At 39.4% G+C, this 15,692-nt stretch overlaps 1 protein-coding gene across 1 annotated transcript in view; it reads right to left on the bottom strand.

Moving 5' to 3' along the window:
• Nucleotides 1-15,692, bottom strand: part of RHOBTB1 (Rho related BTB domain containing 1) — a 56,747-nt gene that overhangs the window by 40,243 nt on the left and 812 nt on the right. Inside the window, exon 2 of the mRNA XM_027694097.1 lies at nt 12,117-12,215. The gene's annotated coding sequence lies outside the window, so the exon portion shown is untranslated. The remainder of the gene's footprint in view (nt 1-12,116; nt 12,216-15,692) is intronic.

The following is a 15,692-nucleotide window of genomic DNA, read 5'->3' as shown; positions in this document are numbered from 1 at the left end:
ACAAAAATGTCACTGACCAGTAAGGGGCATGGGTACAACTGCTGCAGCTAAGGGAACTTTTTGACACAGCTGTGACTATTAAAAAAATAGTCACTATTCAAAAAATATTCTCTTAACAGAAACCAGGACTCATAAATTGCATAGTCTTGTAGCATTAACACAGTATTTTGCTGGTAAACATTATAAAGTTCTTTTAAAAATACCACTTATAATAACAGTTAACAGTACCATTAACAGGTTAACAGCATCCAACTGCATTTGGTTATAGTCAATTACTTACATTTTTCAAATACCCAGAAGCCAAACTTACATTAACCAGGTCAGACTGCAACAATTTTCAGTTGAGTACATCTGTGTCAGGGCAAATTACAGTTTGCAACTTCATATCACTGGCAGCTATTAGGGGCAAGAGAACAATGTGCATCATGGCAAATATTAAGTGTTACTCTGCTAGCTTTGCACAGAGTTTGGATGGACAAGACAAATGCATCAGAAACGAAAACAACTCTCACTCAGACAACCTACTTGCAATCAAAAAAAATATCAACTTAATGCAGGCAACAAAAAATAAAAGAATGACAACAGATTTAAAATGCATAGTATAATTACCTTCCATTTTTAAAGTTTCAAGATCTACAGGAACTTTTTTCCTCCACAAATGAGGGCTAAAATTTTCATACTATGCAAGAACAACAAGCCCAGGTATTCACTTGTTTCTCCAACACACAACTTTTAGGGAAACAAAAAGGTTCATCCCGCTGAATTCAGGAGGCTGAACAAAGCAGGATGATACAAAAGTTATTCCTTTTACAGTATGGCAATTTTTAATTCCTTATTGGTATCTTTGTTCTACAGTCTAAATGATCGGTTTCTGAAGACAAATCACACAGCTAGAACCCATGCCTCTATTAAAAACACCTAGACTATCACTGCTGCAAGCACTGAGCATTAATGTCAGAACAGGTAAGTGAGCATCGTGTGAAAGAAAAACAACACAAAGCAACCAGACTTGCCACGGTACTGACTCAAGTAGTATTGGACTGCAATGAAAAACAAAACCAACAAAAATCCCACAAACCTTTAGATCTGCTGGCAAGTTCTTTACAGAGCTTTACTATAGAAATAAAGGAAGAGGGCAGAAAAAAAGGTGTTATTTTTAGTGCACAACAGTAAATTTAGCAAAATACAGCAATGACAAAGATTAGTCAGGTGGTTGAAATGTGAAAAAAGAGAAAGAGAGTTTTGCTTTTGATGGGGATAAAGAAAAGGTCTCAAGTTTTTCTCTTTTTCTGTTTCATCAAAGGGTACCCAGAGCCTGAAGGCTTCTGCAGCTGTGGAAATAGCTCCATGCTACGATGTTGTTTCCATTTTAATGACCATCTACAGCAACTTTTACCACTCAGTGCTTTCCCACCACAAACGTAAAACTTCTTATATAATTCAGGTGTCAGCTTTTCTGGCAAAGTATAAAATAAAACTCCAGGACAGCTAGAAGCTCTCTGCTCTCTGACACACAATCACATTTACATTTTTCCAAACTTTTCAAACAAACAGTTGAGTTTTGACCATAAACCTGAGTGACATCTCGAGAAGTGGTTAGAATGAATCTCTAAAAGGGTGCAGAGCAACTGACAGTTTCTAGACTGTGGTACAAGAAAGCACAGTAATAAACCACAAGTATTCCCACTGACTTTGCATAAGCATTAAAAATACATGAATGGTAAAATTTTACTCAATTAGATGTTTAAGTATCCCAGGTAGCCGGCTTGGATTTTTCACTTTAATTTGTTTGTTTTCAGGGGGGAATAACAGGGGAAGGGAGAAGGGAATAAGTTCTGTCTTTGCAAGCAATCCTAGAGGACGTGGCATTGGACCATTTAACTAGAGTCCCTGTTTGCCAAGTCGATACAGCTTTCCAAAACATGTTTATGGGCTGCCAAGCGTGCTCCATCACTGCAGCTCCGCTATGCGCTTTTAACACTATCACACAGCTGAGAGAAGAACTGGATTAAAACAAGAATGAAATAATAATTAAAAAATGCGTTCACACCCACGGAGAATTCTACTTACTTAGAACTATTTTGGTTTTGCTAAATTACAGAATGCATTTGGAAGTAAATGTAAAACGTACATTCCCATATGCTCCAACATATTATTTGTTACTCTGGGGCTAAATTAACCTTTTGTTTTTGAGACTATATTTCTCACATGATTAAAAAACATCAGGAGAGAGCATCAGTTGTGCATAAACTGTAACTGAATTTACAAATAACCTTTCCACTCTGGGATCTGGAGAGTTAGCTTAACTTCAGAGGCTGCTCCGACACGCAGTGTTAGTAGAACTCCTCAGGGAGCTTTCCACCAGCTCAGAAATGCTGAAGCTCAGCGCCCTCAGGCCCTTCCATCCTCTGCACTCCCGAGACAACAGGGAAAGGCTCAGACAGGTTGAAAAAATACCAGTCAGGGATAACAGGAGGTGCAGGAAGAAGGGATTACAAGCACTTACTTCAGCTTCTTTGACAAAACTTTCTGGAAGGGGAGGAAATGGACCAGCTCAGGCTTCTTACCACTCCATCATAATCTAAGTCTGCTCTATCTGCAGAATGACAGCCTAAGCATGGTAACTCGGGGGTTTAGTTTTTATATTTCTGTTTAGCAGCCTTCTGAGAAAGTCTACATCCCAGACCCATGGGCCATGTGGAAGGAAGGGGTTCTTCCCTGCACTAGAGGTCTAGGTATGGTCTGCTTAAGAAAAAACCCAAAAACCAAACAAACAAACTGGTGACGTGGCTCCTTGCTCCCTCTGAGGACCCACTCCAGCTTTTAATTCAGGACGATTGATATTATTTCTCTTCTGTTTTAGGTACTAACACCTAAGCACAACTGTAGTTTGCCAAGACAAGTTACACCACCAACAGTTACAGGACTGAGTTTGAGTGTGCACTGAAAGGTCTGACATTGCAGAAGATGCCTGGGACAGTCCAAAACCAAAACTCAACAGTACAGGGCAAACTAGAGTTCCTCTCTCTCCCTTATTCTTGAATGCAAGGGCCTGTCATATTAGAAGACTTTAGGAGCATGTTTAGATGAAAAGATTGTTGGTGGAAATAATTTATATGCACAAGGAATTAAGTAAAACAAAGTAAGTTAAATTGTCCCGTATGGGCTCCACACTGCAATCTCACAGGGGCAGAAGGTGCTCTCTACAGCCCACGAAATCTGCTTTCAACAATGCAAAAAGAACACGAGTGAATGATGTACAACCAAAATAAGGAGACATGTGGTACTTCAGTTATGTTCTTCACCATCCACCCATTATCTGTGATATACATAGTCTCAGCCAACTGGCAGCATGTGAATTAAAATATCAGAATTATCCAGCTCCTGTCATTGAAGTCTACTTTTCCCCCACAATTAGGCTTAGAGGCTTTAATGATGCGGGTAGATCAAAATAATTTCTAACTACTTCTGTAATGGATTAGGATACATTTTATTAGATTTTACCCATAAAAAATTCATAAAGAGAAAATAAATGCCTTGAAAAAAACTATGTAAATACATATTCTATACGCACCGCAATAAAATTCAACCCGTTTGCTGTCAATACATTTTTTTTCATTAATAGGTTTGCATTCAGGGCTGCAATGCACCCATGCCAAATACTTATGTATTCACAGCTTTCTTTTCAAAACTATTGTGCATTGTACCCAGTCCTTTTTACTCTTTGGTGTAATATGGACAGAATGTAGTGTTTGACGTAAGGTGGTTCTACTTAGTGATGTCAACATGTACTCTCAGCCAGCTATGCAAATTGAGTAGGCCAGTTGCATCCCTTTTCCTATGATCCCACACAATTGTCTTAATTCTCAGAGATGAAGACATGCAACATATACACTGTGTGCATTGGACACTAACATAGACCACTATGCATTTATTTGTTAGGGGTTTTTTTTTCAGTTATTAAATGAATGCTAAATATAGTGCAAGACTATCATCGCTTAAGAAGCCCGCAGTGCACCAGATTTTATTAAAGCATTCTGTGAGTGATATATAGCACCAGTTGTTTGCCTTCTGAATTATATTTCTACATTCTTTTTCACTAGAAGGGGGATATAGAAGGCTTAATATAGGCATACATTTTAAACAGCTGAGTAAACAGGAAAGGGACTATCTAGAGAAGGAAAATGCCAATACTTATAACTTGGAATAAAAATTAGATATCTACAATTTTTCAGAGGGTTATATTTCAGCAACGCTTTAGTTTTCAGTCTAATCATGTGTAGGATGTGGGCTTTTTCATTTCCTCGCTTCCATACTTAACCCATTGATTACAAGACCCTGCTTCTCTCCACCTCACCCCACGACAGAATCACAATTTAGGTGGGAAGGGTCCTCTGGAGGTCATCTAGTCCAATCTCCTCCTCAATGCACAGCTAATTTCAAAGCTTGATCAGGTCAAGGATGGTCATTCCACAGTCTCCAACTTGCCTGTTCCATTGCTTAGTCCCACACTAAGATAATGGGCTTTTTTACAACCACTGAGAAAACATTTTTTTTTCACACCTGCCTTGCTTCTACTTGTGAGTGCTGCCTCATGTCTTTTTGCTGTGCAACTGTGAGAAGATCTGGTTTCCCCTATAGCCCTTTGTCAGGTACCTGAGATAGTAATTAGAAGCCCTTTTAGCCCTCTCCTCTCCAGGTCAGATAAGCAGTTCCCTCAGTGTCTGTGTACATCTCGTGTTTCAGTCCCCAGCCACATTAGTGGCCTTTCACTGTACTCTCCTCAGTTGGTGAATCCAAGTAAGTGAAGCCTGAGCACAGTTCTTCAGGAGCTGCCTCCCAAGTGCCGAGTACAGTGGAATAATCCCTGCCATCGACCTCCTGGCTACACTACTCCTAACATAGCCCAGGATAGGGCTGACCTGTGTTGCTGGAAGGGTGCTCAGCTGAGCCAGGTATGTTCACTTGTGCTGTCAGAGCCTCTCGCGAAGCCTTACAAAACTCTGATACTGTCTTTGCTGCTGCACTTGTCTTTCTACAGGCTGCATAGTCTGGTCTTAAAAGGGAGTGGATTCACTGGAACAGTCCCAGTTTGCAAAGTTAGGTGTACCAGAATACAATTAAGCAAAACAAAATTTTGGCTTAATAAGAAGAATAGCAAGAGAAACAGCTGAGCAGTTATATAAGAGTCTCCCAAGGGAAGAAGTGGCAGAGTTATGGCTCACTGCATTCACAACCTAGAGAGGACAAGGCTGTATTAAGAATTTGTTCTACGGCAGAGTTTTGTATTACATGTGTAATCTTCTCTAATGGTAATAATTTTGCAACAGCTTGTATTTGCTACATTCCATGCTTCTAGATCCTCAGAACTACATGTTTAAGAAAGATTCAATCAGCTTATAGAAACAGTTCCAAACAAGAGCTAAAGAGGACAAACTGACTAGTAGGATTTCTTCTTGACCGTGTGTCATTTTGCTGTTTGGCAAGAGACTGAATCTGGAAGTAATAGTGCTGGCACCTGCATAATTGTTCAGTTTCTTAAAGTGTTTCTGCCATCTAATCAGATGTTAATGGAATGGAAAGAACTTCTTTGTGGAATGAAATGAGAGTCATAGCAAACAGTCAGCTGGGGAAGATTTTCTGTCTGTCTATCTGACCTTCTGGCTAGCTGTCAGTCTCCATCTCTCCTCTATCAGATCAGTCAAAATTCACTTGTCTCTCAGTACTGAGTTTCAAAGAGACTTGGAACGTCTTTATACTACAACTACAGGAGGTTTTCAGTGGCAAACGCAGTCTTTGCTTCTCACTCTTGATCCGAGCTATTGAGCTTCAAAAACCATATATAAATGGATCAGCCCTTATTCTTCAAGCATTAAAAATGCTCTGCCTGCCTTTTGAGGCTTGCATAAATCACCTATTAAAAGCCTAGTAGCTTTACATGCAGAAGGATACAAAATGTAGACCAAATTTTAGAAGTTGTAATGTTGGTCAAAGATTGCATAAATTTGACAGGAACAACACACAAATAGAGATCTCTGCAACAATATGCCATCCCTGCTGAGTTGCTTATACTGATGCAATACAGAGATCACGAGGACAAGTCTAGAACACAGATCTCTAGTTACAGGAGCTGGAAGATACAGGATAGGAGTGGTGAGGGGAAAGAGAAGCAAAGAGGATTTTCTCGGCTTTTTCACAGTTGCCAAAGCCAAGTGTTATTGGTCTCTGAATCACTGCTTATATACAAGAACAGCAGCCAACAGCCATATCCTGATCTTTATAGGGTGTCAAACCAATAGAGCAGGATTAAATAGAAGAATCAAGGGCAGCTTAATCTCATCATTAATCTTAGAGAAACAGCCTTATTAACTACAGCTTGCTCTTCTGCACCTCTGTCCCATAGCAAGCTAGACATGAAAGTAAAAGACCCCAATTACTGTTTAAGAGCCTGATATAAATCCTACTGAAACTGTTGGGGAAAAGCATTCTTTCAGTGACTCCTCTGGGCTTCAATTCCAGTGGTAATTCAAGAAGAAAAAAATCCACAGAATTAGTTGCAACATGCCTGTCTTAGAAAGATGAAGATGTATAACTTAAAGTAGTTGAAGGAAAACCAAAATGAATGAAGCACCTGTAACTTACATATTTTTTCACTAGGTTGTTCAAAGCATGTACTGATTTGGATTATAATCCTCCTCAAGATTACAGTACAATTCTTCCTTTATTTTGAACAGTATGGTCCTGTACAGTAGCAACACTGTGGTTTGACTCAAGATCAAAATTCAAAGTCTGAAACTCCTGTTACATTCTGCACATTTTATACCTTGGAACCATTCATTTTTTGAAAAAGAAAGTTCTTCCAAGAAAGTAAGACCTTGTGCCTCTTACAGCCACTTACACCAGTTTAATTACACGATTTAGTTACACCAGCAAAAATTGCCTTGCAAAGACTGCACTTCTGCAACACAACAAATTCAGTGGGTTAGACTGGATTATATCAACACAAGGTTTCTACTGTCCAAACACAGTTCATATATTTTAGTGGTTTACTTGGATGTGTCTAAGCAAATCTAGTTACCACTTTTTTGTTTCCCCAATGAATTAAGGCCTTTAATCATATTCAGAAAGAATATAACTGAGGTTGGTTCTGATGGATATCCTTCTCCCCCTGAAACACTTTCTATAAATTCTAGCAAAATGGTGCAGCTGAAGGATAACGCTAATTGCAGAAACTGCAGAGGAATGCACACAAGTGGTTCCAAGTCTAAGAAGCAGGGAATGAAGACAATTTTCACGTTTCACCCCAGGCTGTTTGATGAGACTTTCCTTAATTATGTTTATTAGGAATAGTTACCAAGAAGGATTTCGTTCTTTTTAATGCTACCATTCAAAAGCCACGGACCATGAAATCACATACTTCTTGCACATATTTGCAGTTTTTACAGAGGGTGTAGAACATACTACTCCAGTAGCTGCCAAAGTATCATTATTACATGCAGATTAGGCAAAAATCAGAGGGCTTAAAGGAGTATGTGTATACTGTGTAATTTGCAAAGTATGGAGAAAAAGACATCCCTTTCCAATTACACATACATTGATAACTTCAGCATTTAAATATGTCAGGAGTAGAATTTACCTTTGTAAAATTAAAACCAAACTAGACCCACTAGCAGTGGATTTGAAAACCAGGCATCAGGGAGCTTTAACAAAATCAAAAATATTCCAGGGCCTTGAAACTTCTCATGCACTCATTGCTTGGAAGTCATATTGCCAAAGTATCATGAATCCTACTAACAGGGTTTTTTTCTCTTTCAATAAAGTAGCAAGGCACATAGAGCTTTATTTTTAAAGAACCCTTTTACAGTCTTTTCCAAGTCAGGCAAGAGTCCTTTTCCTTGGTAATGGCAGAAAAGAAGAACTACAAAGGTATTAATCTTATTTACTCCTGTACATATTGGCAAAATTGCTAGAGCAGGGTGCATTTTGTAGCATTATAAAATCCTCAAGAGAATTGAATTCCTCCCACACCTCATCACCAAAATATTTTTGCAGGGAAAAATATGAATTATTTACAAAAGCAATTGCCAATAAAATTTCATCAAACTGTATCTGTTACAGAAGGTAAACATTTCTCCACCATCCAATTTTTTTACATTAGCTGAAATTCAGACCTACAGCTAAAATACTACTGCACCATTATTGTAAGAGAAATGCTGAGAGTTCCCTAATTATAGTGCTGCCAGTGGGAAGCACTGTTGCAAACACATGAGGAAAGGAGGATTAAAAGAACAATTCACCCCTGGAGAAATTCAGAGGAGAAAGATGCATTGCCTCAAGAAAATCCTGACCCACAGGTATTTTCCTTAGAATACTGGGAACTGTTTTTTGAAACCTTCTCCTGTATTTAGTGACAAATAATCCACATTACTGTCATAAGCACACATGACAGTCAAAACCACGTCTCTGAAATAGAAGAGCCAAATTTAAGGGGTGCAAGTGTTGAGCAATGGGCACAAATCAGGAACTGAAACACTGACAGCCACAAGGGCCATAACATTTGCCTCAAGTGCAAACAGTACCTGCTGCTCAGGACAAGTACTGGAACACCTGCCCATGCTGAGCACATGTAGGAGCCCATGTAGAAGCACATTTCATCACCAACAAAGTGGTGAAAACAAGCAAGTGGCTAAAGCTCAGGTACTGTTACCAGACTGTTTTTATTGCTGCAAATCCTCATCTTGAGTTCTAGGCCCTTGCTTCCAGAAGTGTGAGAGACAGGTAACTCCAGTTGGCAAGAGAATGCTCGGGAGTAACAGCACTGCTTTTTTATCACAAGTTGGGTACCTCGATGCTTAAGCTCCCTGAATTAATGGACATTTCAGAACTGCGCCATTTCTTTCTTCATTTCACACCTATTAATAACAAATTGTTCCTGATTCTGCATTGGTGGTGTGAAAATCATTCACTCTCCTTTCTGTAAAGCATAGGAGATCCCATGATGAAGTTAGAAACATGGATTTCAACAGTCTGATAAACAGTGCTAGAGAACATAAATTTAATTACAAAGATCAAAAGCAACAAACAGCTACACTGCCCTTCCCCTCACACCCCAACCGCACACACTTGGTGGTCCCCCAAACTTCTAATCTGTAGCCACAAGCAATCATCACCTTGCAAGGAACTAACTCAAGCAGTTTTAAAATTTAAAAATTCCTCTGCCACATTTGATTTTACTGAAGGTTACCGTTACACACACACCCCTCTGCTGGGTTTGCACAGTCCAGAACTTTGTTTTTACCAATCTGAATTGTCAGCAAAATTAAATTACTAAATTGCACTGTAGAGGCTATCACACATGTAGCTACTTTATTCCACTGAGCATGAAGAAAGTAATCTCTGAGAAAGCAGTAGCTTCTTTACCCAGAGAGCTAAATTTACTACTACTCGTCTGCTAATGCCTCAAGTGACACAAAAGCCCATAAGCAAATAAGCTGTGACCAGGATATTAAGGAGCAAATAACACCTCTACAAAGACATGTCTTCCACAGGTGTAGCATTTTCTGACTCAAGCACATGATAATACCCAAGTTAACTTTTGTCCAGATCTGCAGATGTGTTCTCTAAGAAGTGAGACCAAACCACAGAGCAACAGGAACTGGTGTGGAAACACCAAGTTTCTGAGAATATTATTCTGCAATTTAACTACATGACCTATGAACGTCATTTAAAAATTCATTTAGAGACAGAAAATCAGGTTGGGAAGTGAGATTTGAAACTGGGAGCAGAGGTGGAGATATTGGGGTTCTAAGGTATGCCATTTCCTTTAATAAGTACTTTTTGATGCTGAGGTCAGTCTTAGTGCATATTAAATAATTCATACCATCACTGTCCTGGTTTCAGCTGGGATAGTTAATTTTCTTCCTAGTGGTTGATACAGTGCTGTGTTTTGGATTTATTCAGAATGCTGATGACACTCTGATGTTGTAGGTGTTGCTTAGTAATGCTTACTCCAAATTGAGGACTTCCCAGTGTCCCATGCTCTGCCAGTGAGCAGGTGCACAAAGAAGCTGAGGGGGAGCATGGCCAGGACAGGGGACCCAAACCGACCAAAGGGATATTCTGTACCATAAAGCATTATGCCCAGTATATAAACTGGGGGGATTTGGCCAGGAGCTGCCAATTGCTGCTCAGGGACGGGCTGGGCCTTGGTCAGCAACTGTACTGTGCATCATTTGTCTTTCTGGGGTTTTATTTCTCTCTCTTTTTTTTGTCTCCCTTCTCATTACAATGAGTGTTAAATTTTATTTCAAGTATGAAATGGTCCTTAGCTCAACTCAGGGGTTTTACCTTTTTTCTGATTCTCCTTCCCACCCCACTGGGAGTGCATAAGCAAGCAGCTACATGGTACTTAGTTCCTGACTGGGGTTAAACCATGACTATCACAACTTGCATATATGTAATATTATAGACTGGCTTTCAGGAACTGCATTACCTATAAAATGACTTCTATTTTTATTCACGAAGTATATGTTTGTCTTTGATGATGTGCTGAAAGGGGCTCATTAAATTACTAATGTAACTATTAAAGCTATTAAATTACCAATTTTGAGGGATCAATTCAAAGCACATTGAGATAAGCATAAATCCAAAGCAAACTAAGTGTCTCTTCACTTCAATGACCCTCCTATGAGGCTCTGAATGCTAAAATATCTTTCTCCTGACAGGATTAACCCCTTCATTGTATGACCCTCCCTGGCCAAAACAGTTGAAGTAGTTATTCCTATGGCTCACAAATGTTCTGCCTGGTAGTACATAATGATGGGGGGAGAGGGATCCTTGGTTTGTGTTTACTTTTAGAGCCCAGGGGAGACATTGCTCCCTAAGCTTCCTGACAAGATGCTTATTTTTATTCACATTGTCACTGTGTTTTCCCATGAACAAATATTTATACTTTAGAGGAAATGTTTCAGTAACATGTATCAGACAGGATAAGCAATGTGTTCACTTCCCCTTACTATGAGAAAGCAATTTTGCTCATATGAGGAAGTAAATAAACAGATTCCCTAGAGATGCCTGGGAAGGGGTAATTCTTGCAGGGAACCTGTGTTGAAAATACTGGCAGCATGTCAGTTAGCTGACCTGCAGAGGTTTCATTTGCAATTGCAAGAAATGAATACATTAGAAACTTATTGTTTCCTTTTTTGTTCAGAAAAACAGACCATTCCCGTACAATCTTGTCTTAATTAAAACATTTTCCCTTCTGATAAATTTTAGTAGCATGTTATGTTCCTATCTGCATTATTATAATATGCATTCAATACATATGGCAAGATATAAATCCATCTTTTGTTAATGCTTCTGAACATATAATGGACTGAGAAGGCCAATGGGTGGAAACGACCTAATTTCATTGACTTCTCCAAATTCTGAGCAGAGGTCTTCACTATATGATCTCCTGAGGTTCCTTACAAGCTGAATTTTCCTGTGATCCCAAATTAAGGACACATATTTGGTTTTACTAACTTACATGCTTACTGTAGGAACTGTGAAGATCTGGCTGTGGTACTTGACAAAAGCAATATAAATATTCACCTCTAATTCAGGCTGGCAACGGCCCCACTTTTCCCTAGGCTGCAGAGAGCAGGAACTCAGAAACCTGCTGGGATGCATGAAACAGTACCTGCATATTTGTGGTACAATCTCTTTTTTCATCCCAGGATCTCACTCATTTCCTGCATCTGCAGTTAGTCTGTGTAAGTATTCGCTCTTGAAAATTAGACTTAGCAGCTTCCGTTTCTTTGATGCTTTGAAAAAAAAGCCTGACATTGGGTCAAAAGCTACTCTGTGCAGAAGCCACCCATTGCTAACCCTGCAACAACACCCATCCTTTATACATTTGTTTTTATCTACTGAAATATCAGAACAAAGCTGACTAATTCTGTAAATGAAAGGATTAATTCAAGGACTTTTCCATTTAAGTCTTCCAGTACAAAGTTCACCAAGACATAGATGCTAAAATACCTGACCAAAAGCTGCTGGACAGAACAGCAGTGGTGACAGGCAACACTAAGTGAAACAAGTCAGGTTTTCTTTTATTTCTCCCTGTCAATACTTACCTCAAAGGAGAAAATAGTGTTCATATCCATTTTTAGCAGTTTGATCAAAAGCAGAATTCCTTTAAAGATACTTCATGTCTTTCTCTTACTGTGGCATTCCTGAAGAGGAAAGGAGAGGGGAAAAAAAAAAGAAGAGAGAATAAACCTTATTTTCAACCTAAAATTACAACACATGCAATAGCAAAGACATCTTTTATGATCCCTTATATATTGTAAAACAGGCCTGCTTGGTAAACAAAACAGTCTTTCAAAGTTTCAAACAGGTAGATGGAAAATCTTCATTAAAATACTGTTTGTTCCAATGAATTGAAGAAATCATGGGTAGCTAGATGAGCTCTTGAGCATAACTGGAGATTGATACAGCTCTGTCAAATGAAGCTTGTTCTTTAGTAATTTTCCTCTGGATTTAGATTTTAAAAATCACCTTAGGTGTCATAAGTGAGCACTGCCGTATCACAGTTGACCAACTCCTCTCTGTTAGGTAACAGAGTCTGAGAAGGTTTTTTTGCCCACTTTCAAGAAAGCATCAAGACTAAAATACAGGCTGGCAGCCTGATGACACATGAACTGGGACTTCTGTGTTGCTTCCCCTTTGGTCCCAAATGAAATTAATTATGAAAGTGCTTAGCTGGGTTTGGTAAATATCTGTGTTATTATGGCTTGGTTCCCATCCAGGAGCAAGGCTGAGATTTTCCAAGAGCCAAAGGTGGGAGCAACACTGATTTCACTTCAGATGGTGCCCTAAAAGCAATGCTCAGTGACACAAGTAGGTTTCAGAGCTTCATGCTCTAGCTTGAGTAGCAGAAGCGAAATGCAGATTGTTCAGCTGAACAGACTAGTGGCCCACTTAGCTTCTCCAGGCATTTCTCCCTTCTTATCAGCAACTTTTCAGAGTTGAATTTAGGACTGAAGTTAGCTTCTCACAGAAATTCTCACCTGCTGTAGATACCCAGCACAGGACAACAGTGAGGGCAAACACAGAAAGTGAAGTAACACTTCCTTCCACCTTTGTGGAATAAGCAAGCCAAAGGGATTGACACAAGAGCTAGAAGCATGATCTTTATTTCCCTCTAGAAGTCCTTCCCTTCCCTTTGACACTTAACAATAAGCATTTTAGTGGTAAAGACCGTATCAGTCTTCCTGAACTGCCAGTTTCATGCAGTTACTGACAAGAATTGTATTGATGGCAGATTAGAAGTTACTTGCAGCTTCTTTCAGAACATCCTTTTTCAAAAAAAAAAAAAAAAAAAAAAAAATCTGGTTTACCTGCTCTTAAACCCAGAGCTCTCTCTGTTTTTATTTAACTGAGATCTCATACACTTCTAACAGCCTTTCTCTGCTTTGCCCTCATTAAAATCCACAGATGTGGCCTCCAAAGATACATCAAGATCCTTCTTGCTCTCAAACAGACATGCACCAGTTCATTCATAATTCTTTTTCAGCAATCATTAATTATTTACATTATTGTCCTATTAAAGGACACACTGAGACTCTCCTGCTTGCTGAGACGTTTTTAAATTGTTATGCTGTAAAGTCAGACCAGTTGTTTGAAGAATGTAAGTGGATAGAAATGTAGCTAAACCTGATTTTCATCATTACTAAAGCATAAGCCTAAAAGTTCCACTTCACAGAAAAATGTTTCTGGCCTCCATCCCCCCGCCCTCAGTCTTTAGGTTTCTGGTTTTGAAGATAGTTGGGACCATAAAAGAAAGGCTCAGTTCTTAATTAGCATTGTGCTGACTGATTACAACTTCAAATTATAAACATCTTTCATACCAAGCAGATCTTTTATCTCTGTGATGATGATCTGCACTCACAAGAACAGAGATGCTAAACCTTACATGGACCTTACTCATTTGAGTCTCTCTCACAGCTGAGAAGAGAGTTGGCTTTATACAACTCTCACCCTGAGTGCCTGCATGAGAGAGCACCAGTTCCTTCCAAGGCAGTGCAATTCCTTCTCTCTTCCATCTGCTCCACACCCAGGCAGTCATTACCTGAACTCACACTCACCCACAACAGCAGGCACACCGTGGTACTGTCTGCAGGACATGCAGCAAGGTTAGCGTAAGCTGAGGGAAACTAAAGCCAGCTGGAACACAGAGTAATTCAGGGAGGGATGTACCTCTATGGTCTAATTCTCCAAAGGGGGGAATTTCCTTTAAATAGGCAGGAAGGTGAGGAGTAGGTGGTTGTTGCTGCAGGTTGGCAGGTGAAACATTTGCTATGTAAACCAGGCCCAGAAGGAACGCAGGCAAGGCCAGGTGGAACACTAGGTTCCCTGGATGACTTGTTGGGGCCAACAATCATGTGTGATCTGGTCTAGGAGCCTCTTCTGTTATGGACAGGACACTCCTCTAACACAGTGACACTACAGAAAACTCAAGAAAACAGCCCAATTTTCTCCTCAGATCCACCTCAGCTTCACCTCTGGCTTGTTCAGAAGCCTAAGCTGATCCAGTCTTTGTCTCACCCCTGGTTATTTTGAAGATTATTACAAAACTAAAAACATTGCAGAATTTTATCCTCTAATACTACTTCAGTTTCCTTTTACCAGCCCATCATCTCTATGTATTGGTTTCAGTTTCTGTAACATCACACATTCACAGTACATCTGCCCCGAATCTCTTCAACCAACTTTGAAGGATTCTGTAGAAGAAAACTGCTTTTAAGCCTCATGTTTCTTCCTTGTTTAATATGTTCTCACTTCAAACTTTTGCCTTTAAGAGTTCAAATACCGGAAAAAGTTCAAGTAAAAGAAAGAGCAGAACCTTAATTCACTGTTGTAATCTTTACAATGACACACCTCACTTGCTGTACATTACATGGTTGAACAGACAGTAGAAATTTTACTTCCCATTGATAACTTAACCAACATTTCCTCTCAAGATATTTTCAAACCATTATATGTTCTAAAATCCATAGTAAATGCAAGTGTTTTGCCCTTTCTACTTCAGTTTAGGCAAGTGTGCTTTTTCTAGGGTCTCCCTAGGAGAAAAAGGAATTTTTTCCTGCATTGATTATGCAGACAAAAGAAACTGATGACATGTGATGTAAATATTTCTATTTAGCTAAGTACAAATGACAACATTTGGTGAGAAGTTGACAATCAGGTTCTAAAAGAAGATGGGATACTACGATTGCCACTCACCCTGCCTTAGGAGCACCCACAACAACTCAGTTAAACAGCTACTAAAAAGTGCATGTACTAAAGCTCTAATTTCCTATGCTCCCCAAGTAGGGAAAAGTTTTGCCCTTTTCTCATTCCTCCTTTTGGAGAGCTGCAAAAGAGTTGGGCTCAATACAGCCCAGTGGTTCTCCCCAGAGGTTCTCAACAACTAAAGAAGAGAAGAGGCTCTCTAACTTCATTCTCCTGCTAGTCTTTTTGGGAGGTACATCTTTCTTCATAATCAGGTCCTCTTGTATCCAGTTCTCTACACGCATTTGCACTCTGCACCAATTACAAATTTCATTCTTGTAATGCAGAGAACCATTAATAATTTAAGATTAAAAAGGAACCTAAGGGCAGGAATATTCCATTTCTGCTCACGAGATAGATGTTATTCTGCTAGTACG

Source organism: Neopelma chrysocephalum, unplaced genomic scaffold, assembly GCF_003984885.1.
Source record: "Neopelma chrysocephalum unplaced genomic scaffold, ASM398488v2 Primary Assembly neopelma1_96, whole genome shotgun sequence".
NCBI lineage: Eukaryota > Metazoa > Chordata > Aves > Passeriformes > Pipridae > Neopelma > Neopelma chrysocephalum.
Note: the sequence above shows the minus strand (reverse complement) of the source record. Positions and strands in the feature narration are given on the sequence as shown.